Source organism: Camellia sinensis, chromosome 5 (genome assembly GCF_055761805.1).
Source record: "Camellia sinensis isolate YWXY chromosome 5, ASM5576180v1, whole genome shotgun sequence".
NCBI classification, from domain to species: domain Eukaryota; kingdom Viridiplantae; phylum Streptophyta; class Magnoliopsida; order Ericales; family Theaceae; genus Camellia; species Camellia sinensis.
In genome coordinates, this window is record NC_138965.1 from 107,457,272 (window position 1) to 107,469,504 (window position 12,233).

The window sequence follows — 12,233 nt, forward strand, 5'->3', positions numbered from 1 at the left end:
CAAAACACAGAAAATTGAGTTTTACACACATGAAAATCAATTTTATTCTAAATTAAACAACACAATCTTCATCCACGGGCATGCATAGACATATATCAAATAAACAAATAGACACATGGTAAGATGCTAAACATAGCAGAAAAACACACACAAGCAGAATGTCAAAACACAAAAACTTACATATTTACCGATGTCCTACAAACAATTACAAAGCAAAAGTTAGTAAAAACATGCATGATCTTATATATAAGATCCTAATGCAATTCACTCATGAAATGCAACTAAAGATCTGACTTCTATTATATGGCATGTGAATCATCTCAAAACATGAGGTAGTGCACAAAGTCACATAATAATTGATTAAACCCATAGATGCAAATTTAGCTAGATCTTAAGACATGAAACATGGATGCAAAGCACAGATATGATGACAAGACCAAAATATACTATATATGTGCAGATAATGAAAGCGAGTAAAAGAACGGGATAGGAAGAAGCAAGGATGAGGAATTATTACATCACTTTAAATATTACAAATTTGAATATGGCAGAAGAGGAATAAAAATATACAACAAAATTAAATATTCACAACTCTCTCTAATTAAAATAAAAACAACAAAAATAGAAGCTTTAGGGGGCCTCAGAGACCATCGGAGGCTGTTTTGCTTAACATTCAGAGGACTACTGGGTTCTGTCCAGGAGAAAGTGACTGGGCAACCAAAGATGAGCTGGTCGGCCAAAAACTTAGCCGGCCGGCCAATCAGGCCAAGCCAAAAACTCTGTTTTAATTCAAACACTAGAAAAACAAATAGAAAATATGCAAGTGGCTCAACTAATCACTTCCAGTTAGCTTACAACAGGTTTATTAGATGAAATTGGAACAAGAAAAGCAATATGAGAAAGAAAATGCAAGAAAATGAAAGTGTGCAAAATTCATCTTTCAAGGAAAGGATTTGATTTCTAAACTTCTTTTTGATCACTCTCAAGTTTAGGAAGTGTGCCCTCAATTCTTAGTTTGAAAATTCGAATTTCTTGTTTGAATGGTGTTTTTGGGTTGTTGAAGAGTGTGTATGGGGAGAGTTATACAACTCTTTATTTTTCCCTCCCTTCTTTTGATAACACTCACTCTCTTTTGAATCAAAGCTCTTGAATTTGGCTATAACAGAATTTATGTGATGGTTTTGATAGATGAAAACTTGATATATCAGTGTATGGAAAATGGAAGTGTTTTGGCTCAAAGCTTAAGACAACTCTCTTTCTTTCTCTATATCTCTTCTATTAATTCATTTCTCTCTTCTTAATTCATTTATCCTGAAACATACATTTTGATCTCTTCCATATAGACAATGATGGAAGGCAAAGTCAAGGAGATGAGAGACAAGGTTGATGGGATGACATGGGTGGTTGAATTAGATACCCTCTTTTGGAAAGAAAATAATCTTCCTTTTGACAATGGAGGCCAAATAAGGATAATGAAGGGGGTGGGTGTATATCTTGTGCACTGAACGTATCAATAACAGCTGTAATGGCATGACCTATACGTATTGAACAAGAATTCTGCGGAAACTGCCTTGCTCTTGGGCAAATTAGCCAGCCAGCCAATTTCTTAACTGGCCAGCCAAAAATATTGGCCGTGGCCTGACTATTTTGCATGAAACATGATTTTTTGATAGATTTATCATCATTTCCTCCTATTTTCGCACTGTTTTTTGCTCAATTTCCTTTTAAAAAAAAGGTCTTATTTTGAAGTTTAAAAATGAGCCTTGAAACACTAAGAAAATATTTGGAACAAAGTGCGGAAAGAAGGTTTCGAAATAGAGTTTTGAATGAGACTTGAACACTTGGCCAAAACGGACTTAAAATTGAGAATGAAGTACAAATTGCATATTTCTTATTGAGGATTATGCGAGAAACACATTCTTATTTTCATCATTGGGGTAATCAAAAGAAAGCATCCAAGTCTCAGGATCGGTCAAAATGGGGTGTTTACAAGTCAAGGCGAGATCTGGTGATGGTAATTACAGAGTCTAGTGTGTCTTCAACGACCTCTTACACCAATTAAGCTTGCTTGGTTGCGTAGTTGATCCATAGAGTGGTGACTTCTGGGGTTTTCGATTTTGAAAACGAAGAGACATCACTTTGTGATTGAGATGATAATGGTGGTGGTATAATTGGTTTTCGTTTGATGATTCGGCCATTGTCGCCATTTTTGAGAGTTTCAATGTGAAATTTTTGGTTTTGAACGCTTCTCTACACCTTGTTCTCATGCTTGGGCTTCTACTGAGAATATGAGCCTTGCACTCACTAGAACAAGTTAATTTTGTAATTTAAAAAAGTAACAAAGGATTAGAGTTCGGCAAGAGCACCTCCACTCGTTATGCTAAATTTAATGTGGCAGTCCAATAATTTTATTTTCACATGAAAAATAAAAGAGTTAATTACCTAAAAGTCATATTTACGAATGTTATGGTAACTCAGGTCCAATCTAAGATTTTTTGAACCAATAAGTTCTATTTAGCAAAACTGAGAATATTATCAGTTTTTTCCAATTTGTAAAACTAAGAATATTATCAATTTTGCATAGAAATATTCCAGATAATTGTTTCACTAATTGAGGAAAAAAACATAGTAAGAGATTAAATGTTTTTGCCCTTCTATTTATTAATATGATTCAACTATCCAATAAAACTGAAAATATTATCAATTTTTTTCAGTTTTAAAACTGAAAATATTATCAGTTTTTTCATTTATAAAGTATTTATTTTTTTCCAGTTTTGCACATCAATGTTCCATCATTATGCCCCTTTATAGACACAATTTTTTCAGTTTTACACAAAAAATAATTAAGTTTTTTTTCGATATTTTTAATTTTTTTGGTACATATATATATATATATATATATATTAGTTTTTTCAATTTAAAAGTTGATATTTTAAAGTTTTAAAAATAAAAATAAATGTCAAATCATCACGTTCCTTTATAAATAATCATAAATTATGAACAATCATTGTTTGAAGGGTAATTCTGACGATTAAAAATTTAATGAGACTTGAAGGCCCAAAAAATCTTAGTTAGGACTTAATGGAGTATAAGTTCATAAATTAGGACTTGTGTGTAAATGCCCCAAAATAAAATTTATTTGATATGTCAAATATTGAGTTGGCATTTAGTATGAGCTCAATATGTCAAATTTGACATGTTCTATGTTAATGTCAAATATTTTTTTTTTGGGTGAATAATTAATGTCAAATGTTGAGTCCATCCAATTAAATAATTTCATTTTTAAAAATAACAAAAATAATAGATTTGACATATTGGTTGAAAAGTTTCTATGTCAAATTGACATATATCAATTTGTTGGAAAATTTATAAAGAGGTAGTTGTGAATTGAAATAGACTCCATTTTGAATGAAAGGGTGTAACCTTTCATGGTGTCTTTTTGTTTTAAAGGAAGGGTCAAACCTCCATTTGAATGAAAGGATGCAAACCTTTCATGGTGTCTCTTTATTTTAAAGGAAGGGGTATGTCCCTTCTTCATACATTTTCTATTCAAATTGAATAGGTGCCAACAAAGCCTATATAAAGGCAGCCCCATTCCAATTTTGATTGATTCCGAAAATTCATTTTCCTTGCTTTCATGTTGCTCTCTTGCGTCCTTTATTCTTCATATTATTTTAGGAAAAATTTCAGAGAGTTATAGAACACAAGGTTCTGGTTCGTCGAACAAATTTGTTTGAAGTGCTACTACAAATTTGTGAAGATCATTGTATCCTGGGAGATAGACGCCACATAACCGTAAGCACCGTAGCGGCGCGAATCTGTCTTAAGGACAGAGTGTCACACACTCGACTTGGTCTTTAAATTATTGATTCGGTTCAACAAAATAAATTCTGTAAGTTTTATTTTATTTTGTTTGAATTATTTTAAGTTATTTTATTTACACAAAAGATTGTTCCAACATAATTTGCCACCTCTTTCAAAAAAAATTGGCACACCAAATTTTGAAGGTTTGGATAGAGATGAACACCACAAAAAAAATCTCACTATACACTATTTATATGATTCAGATATAAATTTTTAAATAAAAGCCTATTTATGAACGAAAAGTAATTATTTGGACATAAATAGTTGAACGGAATACGTATTTGAACAATTTTTTTTGTTCATGAATTTATGTCCAAACATTTGTCTTTTGTTTTAAAATTAATAAAAATAATCATATTTCTTCTTAAGTTTTCAAAAATAGTTTTCTGCATTTTCAATTTACATTTTTGTATTTTTAATGTTTTTTTAAAAAAATTAACCATTTTTTTAGATCCACTTAATCTTAATATACTTTAAATGTAAACAAAATTATTCAAAAAACTTTTAAAAATTCATTGAACACAACAAAATACAAAAATGGATTGGATTTTCATAATTTTTATATTTTTTGTATTTATTGAATTTTTAAAAAAAAAATTCCCCACAAATATTATACTTTTTAAGCTTTAGATTAGGTGTATCTAAAAAAATAAAAATAAAAAAATACATAAATTATTAAAAAAATTCACTAAAAACAAAAATATATGAAAAACAAAAAATTCAATTTTCTAAAAAGTAGACTCAATTTTCTGGAACCAAACACGGTGAATGATTTGCACTGAGATTTTTTGTGGTGTGCAAATAGAATTTCCATTAGAGTTAATATGATATAGCTTAAAAAAAAATAGAACTTACCACAAAGGGGTGATCTTAGATCCTAAGAAGCCAATAATAAAGTATTTATTGGTAGGGTTTTGTTTCCCTCAAGTTGGCATCTCAATATGAGATAGTGTTTGGATTTGACATGCCCATTTTAGGACCGATCTTGATGATCCAAACTGTTTACTTTATAAGATTCATTAAATAGAATATTCATGCAAAAAATTAAAATGATTGGACATCGATAGCTATATGTTTAAATCATAAATAGATGACAAATATAATTTTAAGAATAACTATCCATTTTTTGTAATACAAATTTGATTTAAACATATAACTATCGATATTCTATCGTCTTGATTTTTTGCGTAAATATTCTTCTCAATGAATCCTAAAATGTGAATGATTTGAATCACTGAAATCAGTCCAAAAACGAGTCTACTAAGCCTAAACGCTCTCTCAAGCTAAGATGGCCAACTTAAGAGAAGCCAAACCCTTATTAGTAATAAGTTCATTTATACATGGATAGGGTTGCAAATGAGTTGAGTCGAACCAAGGTGAGCTTTGTGTTCAAACTTGTTTATTAATAATTAGTGGAGCTCAAGCAGAGATCAAATCGAGTTTAAATCATCGAGCTCGAGTTTAGCTCATCAAATATTTGATAAATTCGAGTTCGGCTCGAGCCAACTCAATTACGTAAACAAGCCGACTTTGAACTCGAGTTTAAGTTTTTTTTTAAAAAAAACTTAGATTAATTTACTTATTATATGAAAAAACAAATTAGGAGTAAAATATACAAGAATGCTGATATTAATAATAAATTTCACTAATTAAATATGTAAATTTATAAAAATACCAAACACAAATAGAAAAATAACTTAAATTAATAAAAATTTATTATTAATTTATTTACTTTATGTTTACGAGCTTTATCGCTTGGGGCTATTTGAACTCAACTAGATTAATAAACAAGTTATTTGAGCTCAGCTCGATTAATAAACGAGCTTAAAAATTGTGTTCGAGCTTGTTCATTAGTAAGAGTCAAGCTTAAAAGAGTTTTGGACAAGCCAAGCTCAAACTGTTTATAAACAACTTGTTCGTTTGAAGCCCTATACATTGATATGATAAGGTGGCCAAGGGCGTGATGGCTCGGCCAACCCGTTTAACCAAACTTGATAATTTTAAGGTTTTAAAAAAAATGTGTAACTCATATGATTGGTTTAGATTACATTTTGGAGAAATTATAAGGGGAAAAAAAATTGACTCTTGTAACAAAATAAATATTAGAATTTTAATTTTGGCAAGTTAAATTATAATATTTCGATTTGTTTTTAATCTAAACCATTTACTTAGTTTCATTATTAAAACTGTGTTGGCGCCACCTTTAAACTGCCTAATTCGAAAAGTGACATGTGAAGGGTATTCTATAGTATTTGAAGAGATAGTGAAGAGTCCTACCTTTGAAGGTGTCCACGAGAGCTGCGAATGCAAGTTTTCAACTGGTAAAGATGTTGAGTAACATGTGAGAGGCATGTGAAGAAGGAGTTAGCAAGGAGCGGTTGCTAGCAGTTACACATACACACGAAGAGAAGATTATGGCTTTAAGAAGTAGCGAGAATGAGGGAGATCATAGTGAAAGATAATAGCCTAGTTGTTTTGAAGGCATCAAAAGAAGACTATAAATAGATGAAAACAAAGACTAAGAAGGCTCCTGACCAAATCCAGACTCTATGTTTTTGTTAATTTCATTTATCTTTAAATTTCAGCATTTTATTTTTTATGCACTGCACTTACACATCATAAGAGTAGATTAACTTTGTAATCCTAGAACTCGGTCGGTTTAAAGTTTCAAAACTGCCCTTACTGAAGGTAACATTTTGTAATTATTTATTCAATTAATCAATTACAATTTCTGTCCTGTCTCTTCTTTCCATTCAGTTACGAACTTGAGTTAAAACATTGGTTCATCTTTTCAACATAACATAGTAAAGTCCTCTCCATTGAGGCTAATAAAACCTTAACACAATCGCTTAATAAAATTGGCATTTATTTTCTGCAAGGACTTTTTAGATCATTGTTGGTACGCTCAAATTACATTTCTAACATTCGAAGTGTCAAAAATCGCCAACATATATTCAAAGTGAGCTCGAGCTTGGCTTGTTTATGTAATGAAAGTGAACTCGAGTTGAGCATAAGTTTGTCAAATATTTGACATGACAAGCCGAGCTTGATTATTTAATCTCAACTTGAGTTCGAGTTCGACTAATTCTTAATAAACAAGCATGAACATTCACAAGTTCAACTCGACTCAATTTGTTTGTAGTCCTAAGAAATCATCAAGTCAATTAACAATTTTCAAAAATATCAAAAATTATTTCAATTATTAATTAAGGTAACTTTATTATTGTATATATAAGAAAGTAGTTATGAATTTTATTTTTTTCTCCAGTTAATCCTATTAAATAAATTTGTTTGACAATGTAGTATTTGTAAATTTTCAAACTACATAAACAATTTGTATTTTACACAAACCTTATGGGATGTATTTGTAATTTACTCTAAAAAAATCAAATAAGTTCAATAATCTTGTTTATTTTATTTTATTTTGTTATGTTTATCTAAAAAATATGAATGGTCTACTTCTAAAAATATATTTACACATATTGATTCCATAAACACAATAAAATAAAAAAAATTATAATTATAAAAAATATTAATTTTTTTTATAGATAATATATACTAGTTTTATAAAATAAATAATTGGAATAATTGAAACATTAATTGTCTCTCAAGTTCATAATCTAATCTTGGATAAACTTTCGAGTTATTTACACAAAAACCTCCTAAGTTATTGAGAAGTATTATCTCGGTCTCTTAAATTATAAAAATGTATAAAATAAATTCATAAACTATTAAAAAGTATAATTTATTTTTTAAATTATAAAAGTGTATAAATAAACTCTTAAATTACGAAAGCGTACAGATTAAGCCCATTAACAAAATAGACCAAAATAAAACACATCAATAATTTAGAGGTTGATTTGTACAAGTTTTTTATAATTTAAAGAGCATAATCGTCAATAACTCAAAGAAAAATATTGAAAATCTAAAAAATTCTACTAAAATTTTATTAAATATCTCAAATAGATATAAAATCCATATCATATGAGTCTTATATAAATAACACGCTGATATAAGATATTTAATAAAAATTTTGATAAAATTTTTGAGCATGTAGCATTGCTCTAACCCATACCCTTTTTGCTATATTTAATAAGGGTAATTAGGGTTACAAATGAACCGAACTGTTTATGTACAGGCTCAACTCGGCTCGGCTTGTTTAGTAAACGAGTCGAGTTCGAACTCGAATATTAGACTTATTTAATAAACGAGCCGAGTTTGAACTTGCATAAATTCGACTCGTTTATCTTTATTTAAATTATATAATAAATATATTATTTATATATTAAATAATATAAAAAATATTTTTTATTTAAATAATATAAATAATATTAAAAAAACTTATCCAACCGAGTCGAATTCAAATTTTATTAACATTAACGGCGGAGCTAAGTTCCGGTCTAACTTCTTAGCAAGCTAAATAAACTCGATAAATAAACGAGCGACTCCAACTCGGCAATGGTCGGCACCATTTGTTTGCAGCTAAGTAATGCATTGAGCGCATGCACCGATACCCCGAGACACTCCAAGTCCCGACCTATAAAGACAGCCTTGGAAGTTCTTCGCCCCACCACCCTCCAACTCCTCTCTCTCTCCTCTCTCTCTCTCTCTCCGATTTTGGCACCCCGCAATCCCCCAAATTCACCAAACCAAATCTCTCAGTTTTTCTCTTCTTCAAGTTCTATCTTCACTCTCTCACTCTCCGGACAACCCTAGCATTTGCTCCTCTCAATCCCCATGCTTCCTTTCTCTTCAGCCCTCTCGGGCCATATTCGGTATTTACTCCAGAGCTTGAACGAATCGAACTCCCAAGATGTCTTTCAGGAGTTCTGTCAGGTAATCCACATGTAGATATATTGATCACAAATCAGCTTCTTTCTCTCATTTTCTAATCTCTCTCTCTGTGTAAAATCACCTAGATAGGTAAGTTGCATGTTGGTTTATTGAATTTTGTTTAATTTCAATTTGTTTGGGTTTTAAGCTATTAATTGTTGTTGTTGGTTTTGTGGCTAGCCACAAAGAGAAAGTTAGAAAGAAAAAATTACACTGTTTGGGAACGTAGGAGAGAAAAGAAAAGAATTGATTACTTAAGTAATAAGAGAAGAGAAAAGAAAAGAAAAGAAAAGAAATGCAATGATTGTGATTTCTCTTATTTTGTTTGGATAACGAAGAAATAAAAGAAAAGAAATAATTATGATTTCTCTCATTCTTTGGTTAGATTTCATTAAGAGAAAAGAAAAGAAATTATTTTATGTTATATTACCAAAATAATCTTTTTATGTTTTCAATTATTTTATTTCTTTTATTTTTATAAGGATAAAATTGGTGTTATGAAAATAGTGGTTTTTTTTCTCTCCCAATCTCTCCACTTTTGAAAGATTGAAAATGAGGTTATAAGAGAAATGAGTTTCTCTCCATTTCTCTCAATTTCTTTTCATTTCTCTCCAGTTTAGGTTATCCAAACAAGTAAGAGAAATGCATATCTCTAGATTTCTTTTCTTTTCTCTTCAAATCACTCAATCCAAACATAGCGAGAAAAGTTGGGTTGTATGCTCTCTCATACTGGTTCTCTTAAGATTTGATTGTGTGAATTTAGTTAAATACTTAATAGGAATTGAAACTTGCAATGATCATACTGCACTGTGCAATAAGTGGCGGCTTCAAGAATTTTTATTAGGGTAGTCAATTTTATTTTATTTTTAATCAATCAATAGAAGATTGATTACAAATATTATGAGAATTACCTGAATTTGAACATTCAACTGTGAAAGAATGTCCAACATACAACCATAAATATACAACAAAAACCTCAAACAAATACGAGGGACATGCAGGTGGACAAAATTGAACCTCTAACCTCTTAGTTATATGCATGGACTCTTAGCCAATCGGCTAACCGTGTGGGCATTAAAAAATTATAAAGAAAAAAATGAAAGTCAGGTTTGGAAGTTAATAGAAGTATCTCCAACCAGTATGTCAAATTTTAATTGGCAACACAAAGAGCTGTATTTGACATCTATACAAGCTCTAATGAAAATGCCATTTGCGCAAGAGTCATTTGACATTGCTCTCCCCAATTCAAATTTGACATATGGGTGGAGTGTTTATTTTTCGAGATGTCAAATTTGAAGATGTTAAAGTACCACATAAATCATAAAAAAAGGGCGACAGCTTTACATTTGAAAGTTGGGTTGGAGATATTGCCCTAAGAAGACAATTTTTAACTTTTGTTTTTTTGGGAATGGAGTGGACTAGACATAAAAGGGTTGTTCAAAATTTGAAGAAGTTCGCTCAAAACAACAGCTTATGGTGTTCAAAGAAAAACAAACTTTGAGAGGTGACAATTGGTGCGTAAGGTATTCAAAATATTTTATAGAAGTCATAAATGCCATACAAAACTTATGCTATTACTACCCTGAGGTGTTAATGGCGCTACCCCTGTGTGCAATATATGAAGTGTTGGAGAGTGTATAACAAGTAAATTTGGCGCCTTTAATGACAGGGAAAAGGAAGTTAGTTGTGGGGACAACTTTTGGTGTATGAGTTGTGTAAAAAATGAATTTACATGCATTCATGGAGTTAACAAATGGTAGCCCTGGCAAACAAACCCTTTTAGACTATCCTGCATACATGTTTTTTCCTATCTTGCCACAGTTGGGCTGATACTTCGTTCAATTTATAGATCAACAAACTATTTCCCATACAAAAAAAAAAAAAAAAAAAAAAAAATTATTATTATTATTATTATTATTATTTTAAATTTGCATTTTAAATATGATATCAACGCAACATCTACAAATGATTTCTATAGTAGACAGATGACGACTGACTTGCTGAAAAAACAGATTCCTAGAAAAATGGGCAATATAGGGGCACAATGCTAAGTTAATGTCCATGAGTGTGCCTTTTTGTGTGTGCTGATTCCTCATCTCCGCCCACAGTCCCACCCGAACTACAATAAATATTCACACACCTTTCTTCTTCAGCTTTTTTAATATATATACTTGGATTAATTTACTAATATATTTAATTTGATTTATTTGTAATTACTCATTTGGTCCCTAATTGGGTGTTCTGTTTGAGAAAACATATAGTTTAAAAAACACAACAAGGGCAATGACATTTTATATTTTTGGTACCACTCTTTCAAAGCTGCCTTTAGCAACAATTGAGAAAGTCTGTTTGCCCATTCAAAAGGGAGGGATGCTTTGGGGTTCATAATTTGGTGGTGTTTAATAGTTAATAAAACTTTGTTGGGGAGTTGACTATGGTAGTTTGCTATTAAGGATGATAGCTTGCGGAGGAAAGTATGGAAGTAAAATATGGGAGAGATTAGGATAATTTGCCCATAGGGACAATAGGTGTGCTCTATAGGGCGGGGTTGCTAATAGGCATCATAGGGGTATGGTGTGAGTTTGCTAAAAGAATCCCCTTTAAGGTGGGTAATGGGAAAATAGTGAGGTTTTGGCTAGATTTGTGGTGTGGGTGTCGACCTTTGAGGTAGTGTTTCCAAATCTTTTCTGGTTGGCTATTGATCCTAATGCGAATGTGGAGGAGTATCTCATGTTCGATGATAGTGGTGTTATGTGGATTCCTTAATTTCATAGGCACTTGGGAACACAATTGGAGATCTTTTAAGGACATTGAATTAACCTTGTGTAGTTTGAAAGTGTCTTTGGTATTTTCTTATTTTTTTGGCTGAGAGATGCTTGTCCTTGTATTTTGTCTCTTATGTAGTTCATAGGAGATTTGCACTTGCTTGTGGATGTACACTACCCAGGCTTTGACATTTTTGTTTCTAATATACATTTAAAATCAACGCCCAAATAGTATACATTAATGTGTGTTTGGGAGGAAAAAGATTGGGTACGCACCTAACCTTTGGCAGAGTACCAAAATGGTTGCCTCGAGACTTGAACTCGAGACTTGAACCCATAACCCCAAGGTTATTAGGCCAAGGTTTCTAATATATATTTGCTTATCAAAAAAGAAATTCTCGTTAAATGGGGGATAGGTGTGGGGTTTATTCGAAGTAGTGCTCCCAAGCTTGTTATCTAGTTTTTTTTTGTTGTTGCAATTGATAAAGAGGCACCTATTTGGACTACATAAAATTCTTTCTACTTGAACCGGTGAGGTTTGGAACCCCTTGATTCTTTTAGGGCTGTTTAATATTGAAGCTTTGTTTGTCATAACCTAAAAAAGCCAAAAAGTCAAAAAGTCATTATCCTATTTAAGTCACATCATCTTATTTAAGTCACATCATCTCTCTATCACATCACTTCAAACCCAACTCATATTTCATAAAAAGTCAAAAAATACACTTATTTAGATCATCCCAAGCCACCCCTGAGAGTTGTAGTTGACAAATT